Source organism: Saimiri boliviensis, chromosome 17, assembly GCF_048565385.1.
Source record: "Saimiri boliviensis isolate mSaiBol1 chromosome 17, mSaiBol1.pri, whole genome shotgun sequence".
NCBI lineage: Eukaryota > Metazoa > Chordata > Mammalia > Primates > Cebidae > Saimiri > Saimiri boliviensis.
This window is the reverse complement of record NC_133465.1, coordinates 12334250-12347756: the sequence shown is the minus strand read 5'-3', so window position 1 is coordinate 12347756 and position 13507 is coordinate 12334250. Positions and strand designations below refer to the sequence as shown.

The window sequence follows — 13507 nt, the reverse complement described above, 5'->3', positions numbered from 1 at the left end:
GACATCATTTGAGCTTACAGTGAGAGACGGCCACCTGTAAACCAAGGGAGGAAGCCTCATGTTAAAACCCACTTTGCCAGCACCTTAATCTTGGACTCTCTAGCCTCTGAAATTGTGAGAAATAAATTATGTTGTTTAAGCTACCTAGTGTATGGTATTTTGCAGCCCAATCTAAGTTACCAACATTCCTTGCAGTTAGAGGTGGAAAATAGAAACATAGGTTCTATTTTCTATTAAAAAGAGCTAACTCGCCAGGCACGGTGGCTCACACCTGTAATCCTAGCACTTTGGGAGGCCGAGGCGGGTGGATCATGAGGTCAGGAGTTCGAGACCAGCCTGGCCAAGATGTTGAAACCTCATCTCTACTAAAAATACAAAAATTAGCTGGGCGCAGTGGCATAAGCCTGTAATCCCAGCTACTCAGGAGGGTGAGGCAGGAGAATTGCTTGAACCTAGGAGGTGGAGGTTGCAGTGAGCCGAGATCGCACCATTGCACTCTAGCCTGGGTGACAGAGTGAGACTCTGTCTCAAAAAAAAAAAAAAAAATTTTTTTTTGAATATAAAAAAGAGCTAACTCATTTGAAAAAAAAACACTTTCTTTTCCTCCAATCTCCTTCTTGTTGCCTGGAATGTAGGTAATGACTAGAGCTCCAGTCATCTGCAAAAATAATGAAGCCACTACACCAGCCCTAGTTTTCCTATCTCCAGACTTATCTATGGAAAAGGGAAATAAATTATCTGGTTTAAGCTACTATTTGTTCCTATCCTTGTTGTTGTTTAGATGCAAACAAACTTACTTTTAATTAATACAGCCTAGCATTATTTTATTTCCCACTAACTCTCAAAGGAGGTAATGCCCGGACACCTCCATCAGCAGCAGCAGTTTGGTCATGACAATCAAAGTGCAATTAGCATTTAGTGGCTGGGGACCAATGATGCTATCTTCAAATTCACAGAGCAGTTCCAGACAACAGGCCAAAAATATTTCCTTAAATAGTATACTTGACTCTAAGACTATACTTTCAGGGGGTCATTTCTATAGTTCATTACTAGAGAAGTTTCTCTGAATGTGAAGAGCATCTAAGATGTTCCTGTTCCTCTGTGAATTTTAACCTGAACTCATTCCTGAAGCTTGATACCCTGGTTGAAAACAATTCAGCAAAGCATCCTGCCTCAGAATGACTTTCCTATCATCCTTCATGTGTCACTCCAAGGTTTCTTCATGAATCATTCCAAGTTTTCTAGTCCATACCACAGAAACCTGCAAAAAACACCATATGAATAAAGCAATACAATTTGATTAACATACACACACAAACACAAACACACAAACACACACACACACACACACACACACACACACACAAATCCTTAACTCTGGCGTCCCTGATTTCAGAGCCTTACTATTCCACATCTAATAATTCTTGGTTCCCAGAGATCTAGCATTTCCATATTCTAGAGAAAACACACACACACCCAGAAAAACTGCCACAGATGTTACAGACATTCAAAATAAGTGAAATATGAATGGTCCCAACTTTTGCAAAACATGCAAGGTAACAGTTAATATGGGGCATGAATTCATATAATACAGGCCTTATTAAAAGTATAATGTACAGAAACTGTATTTTGGTATCAGATTTAACTTGTTAGAAAAAATTCAGTAATTTGTATGCTGTCAAATCAATAACTGCCTTTACATTCTCTTCTTTTGCTGTCATGCAGTATCATTTATATTCACAACTGCATGCAAAAGGGATTTTACTCTACCACTGCATTTTCAGGTCCCTAGCTATGTCTTTTCCTCATCTGTCACCCTTTTCTATAATCTTGTTGCCTATCCATCGAATCTGTTCTCTCCTCGAGATTTTCCAATCCATTTTTATAAATGGCAAGACTTCTTTCACTGTATTAAGAATGTCAGTCACTACTGTAAGAAAAACTATTTTGAATCTTGCAAAATATCTTATTTGGAGATGCTCTTTCTCAACGTCAAGATAGTATTCCCGAGTTCCACAATTCCTGTTCCCATCTCACATGTGGCACCTCCACTTGTCCTACTATGAAGTATCAGGAGAGAGACTTACCCTTATACCTAAAACAACGGAAAAAAACAGAATGTATGAGGCAATCTGGAAGACACTGGAAGTCCTCCGGAAACAAAAGGCAGCAGACCCTGAAAAAATGGGAAATACATAAGGTGAGCCCTACAACTGTAGGGCTTGAAGAGTTCACCAACTGTGATACAGGGAGGGGGATCCAGGCAGACCCTGGCAGTACCGTTATGTTGAGAACAAGGATCTGGGAATCTGGGGAGACCAAGCCAGCCAGAGTTCACAAGTCAGAGTGCAGGATAAGAGACAGCTACACAGAAAGAGAACCCCACAGATACGCAGAGGGCCCTCCCTGATCAGTGCTTCTTGTGAGGAACTTACAGAAGCCTGAAGAAGGAGCCACCTAAAAGGATTAAGAGGGAATGATACTCAGGCTCATTCAAGGCAGCTCCTATTCCTATTCATTGGAGTGGAAAACTTCCTAACTGGACTTCAATCAAGTACTTAGAAAGATTTTACCTTACTAGTAAGACAAAATTAGCTCTAGAGTAATCACACCTGTCAAAGCTAAAAAGCAAGACCTGAAAGAATCAAAGTACCTCCAAGTAACTTAAGAACAAAATTCAAAAACATTTATGAAAATACAAAATCAGCCATCACACCATAATCTCCAGCATGCAATCCAAAATTACTACAGTACACAAAAAAGCAGAAAAACATGACCTGTAATGAAGAGAAAAACATCAACCAATTGAAACTGACCCAGAAATACTAGAATTAGTAGACAAAGACAATGAAACACATATTTCATATCTTAAAAAAAAAAACAAAGGATGGATAAAGTATGTTAAATATAGATATGGAAAATAGAAAAAAAATAACCAAATCAAATGCCTAAACATAAAAACTACAATGAGAAGGAAGAAATTCTAGGAATGATAGCTATGTTAACTTGACTATGGTAATGGCATCACAGATGTACACATGTAAAAACCTAGCAAATCATATACACTTTAAATATGTACAGTTTATTCTATGCCAATTATACACCTCAATAAAACTGCTGAGAGAAGGAGAGAAAGAAAAAGATAGATTATCCTTGGGCCGAACTCTACTTGTCTGATAGGGATTTGCCCATTACATGCCTATGGTTCAAAGGCAGATTTGAGATCTCTAAGGCTTAGTATATTACCAATTAGAGCTCACTGCTCCCATGATAAATTCGCCTCTCTCAAATTGCCTTGGTCTCTAATACTGTATTCTGAACTGACAACAGCAATATAAAAATACAATCCTAAGTCTATACTGGGTAGCACTTTACTATTATTACAATCCTTCTCTACTTCCACCTAGAACACCTTACTCATAATGACCACACTTTCCAGATAAAATTCATCAGCCTCCATTTCTCCTCCCTCTTCCCATCCCTCCCCAGTTTTTTTCTGGTAGTTACCAGTGTGGGCAGGAAGAGGAAGGAGCATGAAAAGGGATGGGATGAAGTCTCTGCTATAAAACAAACCTTGGGTAAAAATTTTCCTTAATCTGGCTGTGTTACTATTAGTATCTATTATTAGATCCAACAGGGAGTTAAGTCACCTTAATTTTCAATGTTTCATATTTTCATCATTGTTTCTTAATAAATATTTTAGCAGGACACGGCTACTCATATATTGTTTTGTACTATAAACTTCAAATTGCTTTTATGAAGTCAGAAATTTAGTTCCTGAAGCAATTAAGAACCAAGAGTCTTAGCTACTTTTCATTTGTGATCTGTTAGCGAATTCTTTTTTTTTTTTTTTTTTTTTTTTTTTTTTGAGACGGAGTTTCGCTCTTGTTACCCAGGCTGGAGTGCAATGGCGCAATCTCGGCTCACCGCAACCTCCGCCTCCTGGGTTCAGGCAATTCTCCTGCCTCAGCCTCCTGAGTAGCTGGGATTACAGGCATGCGCCACGATGCCCAGCTAATTTTTTGTAATTTTAGTAGCAACGGGGTTTCACCATGTTGACCAGGATGGTCTCGATCTCTTGACCTCGTGATCCGCCCGCCTCAGCCTCCCAAAGTGCTGGGATTACAGGCTTGAGCCACCGCGCCCGGCTGCGAATTCTTAATACTATTACTATGTGAGTTGTGTTTTGAACACCTAATTATCAAATATTCTCAAATTTACTTTTATCGTTTTTGAGACATTTATCTAAACATGTCAATGAGAAAAGAAAAACAATTTTATAGAAATAAATTTTATGTATAGACACATTTAGGAACACATGTATTTACATCATATAAAGACTTAAAATCTAGGGTATTTATGAGTATCTTATACTCCTTACATTTTTAGCCTGTACATATGAACTATGATCAACCAGCATAATTTAATACCAATCTATGCTTTAAACCTTATTTCATTCTATTTCCTTTTGATATTTTTATCATATAGTCATGATATTAACAGAAAAACTAAAAGTTAAAGTCTAACTGTAGTTGGATTGAAGGGAATTTGAATCTTTCTATGAAGCTATTTAGGCTTAAGCATACAATTCAATTCAATGTTTTGTTAAAGGAAGAAAACAGAAAACTTTCATTCCCATGGCTTCCCAAAGTCTCAATTTGGTGTACAGAATATACATAGTCACAGACTAACAGAATTTGATTAGAAAGAAAATGCAGACTTCAGTTTTATCCTTCTACGAAACTTCTTGAAAATACTGGATTGGGCTTCATGTTCCTCCTCTGTACCCAAGAATGTTGAAATCTCTAAGATATACCTAGTCTGTTCCAAACTCCAGATCCACAGTCCTAGTAACACTTTCAAAAAGGTGTATTAGGCTAGTTTGGTACTGCTTACTTACTCTTAGTGAACCCTAATTTGGATTAACCATTTCTGTTTAATTCCTCTGATGATTATCTCCATAAAGTCTGTATCAGAAGCTTCATTTCAAAGTGCGCACATGAGATATAGGCAATATTAGGTGAGTTTTCTCTGCAGCTCCAGCTGCATCGGAATCCCTTGCCTACTATTTGATTCTTCACCATGTAAATTCATCACTTTTTAAACATTTCAGAATATACCCAAATATGCTAAATGAGATTTCTGGAGAATGCAAAGATAGATATCTATCACTGTTACTATGGTTTACAAATATGCCCATATGATAAAAAAAAAAAAAGAAAGTATCACAGACCTCTCCTACCTAGGCCACTATTTTGTACCCTGTCAAGAAAAGTCAAGTTTCAGGTTCACTGGTCTATACATTGGTGTGTACTTTCTACACTGCCACTCCTCCACTTGCTTATTAAGTCTACTTCTTTTGAATCATATACATACATACATATATAGATATATATAGATATATATAGATATATATATATATATTTCCCAGTGCCATAATTTAGCCATGAGTCTCATCCCTCAAAACTGATTTTTGGTTTTGTGCCAACTATTCTTCATTAAAATTTCAAATTCACTTTGTTGTTTTTTGGAGGTGGGAGTTATGTGGAGAAAGATATGAAGACACAAGAAGAGAATAATACAAAGCATCAGGCACTGGTCTTTGTCAGTTTCCTGTGAATTTTCTAGTACTCCCTTTACTGCTTATATTTGTATCACAGGGGCTATCTTCTATGATTTCAACTATGCTTCGATCACCTTGCCTTTGAAAAGTGAGTTTAATATCTTCTCCAGCAGGTCAAAGGAAACAATAAGAACTGGCTATCTTTAATACACAATGTGACTTAAGAAGTCATTACTCAGTTCTTCAACACCACCTGCAGTAAGATGAACTATACACCACCCATCACACACAAAAAAGAATGTCCATCCAGAATCTCAGAAAGTAACTTTATCTTCACAGATCAAATTAAATATCTCAAAAAAGAGATCCTGGATTAGGTGGGCACTAAATAAAATAACTGTCCTTATACAAGACCAAACAAACAAAAGGAGAAGACAGAGACACCAAGACAGACACAAGGAAGAAGGCTGTAGAGATTATAGTTATGCTGCCACAAGTCAAGGAAGAGCAGCAGTACCAGAAACAGGAAGAAAAGAAGGATCCTCCCTAGAACCTTAGGGAGAAGCATGGCCCTCTCAACACCTTGATCTCAGATTTCTGGCCTCTAGAACTGTGAGAGAATAAATTTCTGTTGTTTTAAGCCACTAATTTCATGGTAATCTCACAGCAGCCTTGAAAAATCCAGTACACTATCTAAATCACGAGTCACAAACTTTTTCTATAAAGAACCAGATAGCAAATATGTTAGGCTTTGTGAGCCAGGAGTCTCTCTTGCAACTATGCAGCCAGATGAGTGTAGCTATGTTCCAATAAAACTTTACTTACAAAAACAAGCACACAGGATGGATTTGGCTGATGAGCTATAGTTTATTGATTACATGATATAAATGACACCTAAATGGTATCTAGCAATCTAAACTGCATCTATCATTTAAGTAATCTAAATCATATTTTCTATATCCTTTTTCTCGTTTAAATTTATAATTATGATGTATATGATAAGCACCTTCAATTATGTGCCCAAATTCTGTAGTTTTGTTCCCAGAATTTAATCTCAAGACACATTTCAGAATTTTTCTTGAAAATCCCCCACCAATCAACAGAGAGTGGAATTACGGGCAGAAACCCTTCTAGGATTCTCTCATCACTTAGGGAAGTACATTAAGATGGCAGCAAACCTCCTTGTTTAATGTCTTGGGCATCTCTCATATCTACGTATCTTTCAGCAAGTAATAGCTAATTATCTTAACAGATTTCTTCTTCCTGGACATGAGAACTTGATTCCTCAAACTTTCCAATGTCTACTATTTTCCTTCAATAAATAAATATCTTCCTGTGCCTAGAACCCCTATCCGTAAGAACCTTCTATTATTTAAATTAGTTTGAAGTATGTTTTCTCCTCTTATTTCACTATCACATTCTTCTACCTCGATCATCTATCTGATCTTGATTTCTTCCCAATGCTATCAAACATACCTTCTTTCCCAAATCATTTTTTCCTTCTTTTTCCTAAGCAACTTTGACTCTACCAAGCCAGCATATATTAAAATGCCCCAAGCTGTTTTGCTCTCTCCTCGGCATATATATATATATATAGATAGATAGATAGATGACTAATCTTCCTTAGACAGGAAAATAAAGGTAACACATACCCTGCACACCACTGCAACTGTTCTTCTGTGTCCGTACTGTTACAATCTCTAGATGAATACTGCTTTATGCATCCTTCTGCAATGCAGCTCTGTTAATTCCGGAAATTTCCACAGTAAACTCGGTCTGTCAGTTACCATGGAAACTGCCTGCTTCCTGGCACTACTAACAAATGAGTATTTTTGCTGTGATCTAAGATGAGGCAAAAGGAAAAACTGAAAAATGAAATGTCCAGAAGAATGGCTCAAACATTCTAAACAGAAAATTTCAAATTCTGATATTGACATTTAGTGGACAGGATGTATTAGACAAATTAGATAAGTTTGCAGTATTCTGAAGCAGTACTGATTTATAAAACACACAAAAAATGTTTTTATCACCATGGAAAAGAGAAATATTAAAGAGGACAAGACAAACATTCATGTTTGCATCATGCTGCTGCTATTGACTGTTTCCTAAGACCTGATCCTGTGTCAGCTGTACTCAAAGTTTACCATTAGAATAGTTTTTCTGGGCTGTGCTTCTTCAAGAAAAGGTAAAGAAAGCTGCCCTAAACCTATAGGTTACATGTTTTCATAAGATGCTTTCCCTGTTTAGGCCCCAATTTCCAGTGGCAGCTGAAACCTCTTCCCAAGTATGTAAGAAATTAAGAGTCATTTAGAGTGTGTCTCAGGATATTTACATACTCTAAAAACGGGTTGTTTTTACCAACAAGGCTTTACTAGTATTCTCAGAACATTAGACGCAGCCAACCGTAATTCCTTCCCACCTGCACTTTGAAACAATGCTAGATTTCTATAACATCACACACTACCAGTTTGCTTTCTAATTCTCAAGTATCTTTTAGTTTATTCCTGTCCCTCCTCTTCTATCCAACCTCTAAATATTAGATTTCCTCAGGACTTAGCCCTGGACCAAATTTTCTCATCAAAATCATTCTCACTCTCTTCCTAGGCAACCCTATCATCTATACGCCAGCAATTCTCAACTTTTTACCTCTAATCTACAACTTCACCTCTGGCACTAGATTCCTATTTTCAACACCAGAGTATGCAACATATACACATAAGCACAAACACACATATAATACATATACATACATATATGTACACACACACTATATACGTTTTTATATCTCTAATAAAATACGTGACAACTCAAACGTAACATATCTAAAACTCAACTCTTGCCCTTTTATGACCCCTATCTACAGATGCTCCATACCCAGTTGCCTCCATCACAGTAATAGCAACTGAACCCATTAATTCAAGCCAGAATTCTACAAGTCACTATGCACACCTTCCTCTTTGTCACCTCCTACATTCAAATTATTACCAATATTTATTACTTATCTCCAAAATCTCTTCACAGTCTCTCTACCTCTACTGTCATCAATTTAATATTATTAAAGCCATTACAAGTGATCACTGTTTTAGCTGTATTACCATAACTTTATCAGGTCTCCCTAATTCTATTTTACCTGCTTCAACACATACTCTACATGGCAGCCAGAATAATTACTTTAGCCTGTAAATAATCAGCTGAGATTGTAAATCACTCACCTGCTTATAACCTTTCCATAGCTCCCCACTGCACTTTGGATGTCATCCAGCTCTTTATCTGCAAGGCCCTACATTACATGGCCCATCTCTCCACACCTATCTCTCCACATTAATTTAAAGCCACTTTACCTTTCCCATTCAGTCATCTTCCGTGCAAACTGTCATTCCTTCCATTCCATGGCAAGTTGAATATTTCCCACTTTGGCAATGTCAAATACATGCTATTCCTTCCACTTGGAACACTCATCAATCCCGCCCCCAAATCTAGTAAAACTCACCCAAGTTTAGAAACCTTCATTGACTACCTTTTCACCACCCTCATTCTAAATTAGGCCTGTATTTCTCTCCTATCACCCGGTTCTTTTCCTTTAATAGCATATAGGTGACTATAATGTTAAACACACACACACACGCACACCTGTGTCTACCTCTAAATCTCAATCTTCATGAAGTAATAATCACATCTCTTTTTTCAAAATGAAATACCCATGCCCACACCACAGTAACTAGCAGATGGTAGACATTCAACAAACATTTGCTAAATGTATGAAAGAACACACACGGATTGCTTTGGTTTCTGGCAACTATGAGTTGCTCCGAAAGCTCTGATGTTCTCCCAGGACTCTATGAGATATCCCTATACCCATTCCCCAAATTCCCCTTTCTGACATCCATTCAAACCCCAAGATAAGGAATACATCTCTTATATCTGACCTCTGCAGCTCCTCAGTCAGGAAAAAGATTCATCTATATAAACCTGCAGTGCTCTCTGTAACAGTGGTCCTAAGAAGGAGCAAACTTGCACCCCAAGGGTTATTCGGTAATGTCTGAAGACATTTTTGGCTGTCATAGCTAGTAGGCAGCAGGTGTTACTGACACCTAGTGGGATGCCAGTAAACATTCTACCATGCACAGGACAACAGCCTCCCATAACAAAGAATTTTCCAGTCTAGTATCTCTGTAGTAACAAGGTTGAGAAGACACAGCTACTTCCAATTTCGTTATCAATCTATGAACAATTAAACACTGGTTAATTTTTAAAAGTATGTTTCACCAGCACAAAGTTGTTCTTTAAAACATTGTTTTTAATTATACGATGAAAATAATCTAAATAGCTATTAATAAGAAACTAGTTAAATACAGAATACACCTACACAATGTAATAAATGCTATATAACCAAGAATAGAGTATGTGGGTAGGGCGCAGTGGCTCACCCCTATGCACTTTGGGAGGCCGAGGTGGGTGGATCACTTGGGACAGGAATTCAAGACCAGCCTGGCCAACAGATAAAACCCCATCTCCACCAAAAAATACAAAAATTAGCCAGGTGTGGTAGTGCACACCTGTAACCCAGTTTCTTGGGAGGCTGAAGCACAAGAATCACTTGAACCCAGGAGGCAGAGACTGTGGTAAGCTGACATCACACCACTGCACTTCAGCCTGGGCAACACAGTGAGACCATCTCCAAAAGAAAAAAGGAGGAGAAAGAAGAATGAAGAAAGGAGGAGAAGGAGGAGAAAAGAAAAGGCTATGTGTTAATTCAGAAATATTTTCAAGATGTACTAAGTTACTAAGTGAAAAAAATCAAGCTACAAAAACTACAGAACAAAACTGGTATTGTGTATAAATATTCTTTAAGGATTTATATAAATTATTATATATTCTGATCTATAATAAGCTTTTCTGCAGAGCATATTACATTTAATAGTGTTATCTCTATTAACCCTATTATAAATAGGGTTTGTAACATTTATCTATGGAGATAAATATTAAGGGCACGAAGCTTATTTTTTTTTTATAACTTTCTGCACCAACTGAATTATCTTACCAGAAGCAGGTACTACTGATTTTTTAAAGAGTAACATGAACTACCTGGATGATAAGATAATGGGCCATTTTGGCTTTCTTCTTTATACTTTTTCTGTATTAAAAAAAGAGAAAAAAACAATAGTAAATTTTTAAAGCACACCAAAAACAAGTCTCCACACACTTTTTAGGGGACTTTAACTACTTATGGGTACACCATACCTGATGTGGCGCAACAGATATTAAAAATTTAACTCTAGCGTTCTTTCACAAACATCACAAAAAGGGAAACCAAATGGGCAGAAATAAAATTTATCGCAATATTGTTCCACAGGCATAAAAGCTGAATTTAATAAAAACACAGGGTTTATATATTTATCGAGTCATCTCAATTGTTGAAATATACAGATGCTTTGAGAACAAGGAGAAAACCACAAATACTGTTCAGTCAGAGGAAAAAAAAAATCTATCAATATAATTTTTATTGTTACTGGCCAGGCACAGTGGCTCATTCCTGTAATCCTAGCAATTTGGGAGGCCAAGGCTGGTGAATCCAAGGTCAGGAGATCAAGACTATCCTGGGTAACACAGTGAAACCCTGACTCTATTAAAAATACAAAAAATTAGCCGGGTGCGGTGGCTCAAGCCTGTAATCCCAGTACTTTGGGAGGCTGAGGCGGGTGGATCATGAGGTCAAGAGATCGAGACCATCCTGGTCAACATGGTGAAACCCCGTCTCTGCTAAAAATACAAAAAATTAGCTGGGCATGGTGGCGCGTGCCTGTAATCCCAGCTACTCAGGAGGCTGAGGCAGGAGAATTGCCTGAACTCAGGAGGCGGAGGTTGCGGTGAGCCGAGATCGGGCCATTGCACTCCAGCCTGGGTAACAAGAGCGAAACTCCACGTCAAAAAAAAAAAAAAAATTAGGCGGGCGTAGCAGTGGGTACCCGTAATCTCAGCTACTCAGGACGCTGAGGCAGGAGAATCACTTGAACCCAGGAGGCAGAGGTTGCAGTGAGCTGAGATCACATCACTGCACTCCAACCTGGGTGACACAGCAAGACTCCGCCTAAAAAAATAATAATAATAATATATGTATACATAATTGTTATTGTTCTGCATTGCTTTTAAAATTGAGGTATCATTTACATATAGTGAGATACACAAATCATAAGCATACATGGTTCGATGCGCTTTGACAAAAGCCGACACCTTTCTATCTCACAAAATACAGCAAGATAGAGAACATTCCATCACCCCAGAAAATTTCCTGGTTCCTTAATGCCATTCTTGTCAATCTCCTCCAGAGGCAAGCATTGCTCTGATTTCAATCACCACAGATGCTTTCTGCCTACTCTAGATTTCATAGAGATAGAATCAGTGTGTTTGTGTCTGGCTTCTTCTGCTCAGCATTTTCAGAGATCCATCAATATGGCTGCAGTTATTAGTATTTTCTCCACTTTACTGAGGAAGAGTATTTTATTGAATAATATACCATAATTTGTTTATTCATTTTTCCATTACTGAACACTATGGGTTTCTAATTCAGAGGCTATTACAAATAAAGTTTCTATGCACATTCACTTAAAAATATTTGAGGTTATTTTCATTTTAGGTAAATAACAAAGAGTAAAACAGCTGGGTCATGAGGCAGATGCTTATTTCATTCTATAAAACACCTAGCCAACAGTTTTCTAAAGTGGTTGGACCATTTTCTACTTCCTCAACAATACAGGAGAATTCTGCTCACACCACGATTTGCCAAGATACTGCCTGGTCTTTTAAATTCTACTTCAGGTGGAGCTGTAGTGGTTATCACCTTCTGTTTTAGTCTGCATTTCTCTGATCACTAATGTTCTTATGGATGTTTCTCGCATACTTATCATCTATTCCAATACCTTCTTTGTGAAGTGTCTATCAGAGTCTTTAAACCATTTTTTAAACTGGGTCCTTTGGGCTAGCCCCAGCGGCTCAATGTCTGTAATCCCAGCACTTTGGGAGGCAGAGGCAGGAAGATCACTTAAGGAGAGTTCAAAACCCCGCTGGGCAACATAGCAAGATCCCATCTATACAAAACAAATTTTTTTAATGAGTCAGGATTGATGGAATGTGCCTGTAGTCCCAGCTACTCTGGAGGCTGAGGTGGGAGGACCGCTGGAACCCATGAGTTCAACGTTACAGTAAGCTATGATGCACTCCAGCTTTCGTGACAGAGCAAGATTCTGTCTCAAAAACAAAAAAGTAAACTGAGTTGTTTTGAGTTGTAGTTCATTACACATACAAAAGTTCTCTGTCAAAAGTATACATTGTGAATGTTTTCTTCTAATATGTAATTTGCCTTTTTTTTTTTTCCTTGTTGTTTTTTCATTCTTGTCACCCAGGCTAGAGTGCAGTGGTGCAACCTCGGCTACTGCAACCTCCGCCTCCTGGGTTCAAGTGATTCTCCCACCTCAGCCTCCCAAATTGCTAGGATTACAGGCATGCAGCACCATTCCAAGCTAAGAGATGTGGTTTCACCCTGTTGGTCAGGCTGGTCTCAAACTCCTGACGTCAAGTGACTTGCCCGCCTCAGCCTCCCAAATTACAGGCATGAGCCACCACACCTGGCCTTGCCTATTTATTTTCTTAAAAAAACTTTTGATGAACAGAAATTTTTAATTTTGATAAAATCCAATTTATTTTTTTTTTTTTAGTGGTTTGTCTTATCAAAGAAATTTCTGCCTATGTGCGATAAATATATTTTGAATATCTTCTTTTAGAAGCTTTATAGAGTTTTTGCTTTTACTTTTAGGTCTATGATCCATCTTGAGGTAATTTTTGCATGTGGTGTGAAGTAGAAATTAAGATTTATCCTTTCAAACCTTTTTCCAGTTTGTTCCATCACTATGAAAAGCCTATCCCTTTTCTCACTGAACTGTATAAGCA

General features: G+C 37.8%; 1 protein-coding gene and 1 pseudogene across 2 annotated transcripts in view; one reads left to right on the top strand and one right to left on the bottom strand.

Annotated features, from left to right (window-relative positions):
* MAP2K4 (mitogen-activated protein kinase kinase 4) overlaps positions 1 to 13507 on the bottom strand; it is a 117627-nt gene that overhangs the window by 58878 nt on the left and 45242 nt on the right. The gene's annotated exons all lie outside the window — the stretch shown is intronic.
* LOC120366928 (small nucleolar RNA U3) lies at positions 1011 to 1086 on the top strand (annotated as a pseudogene).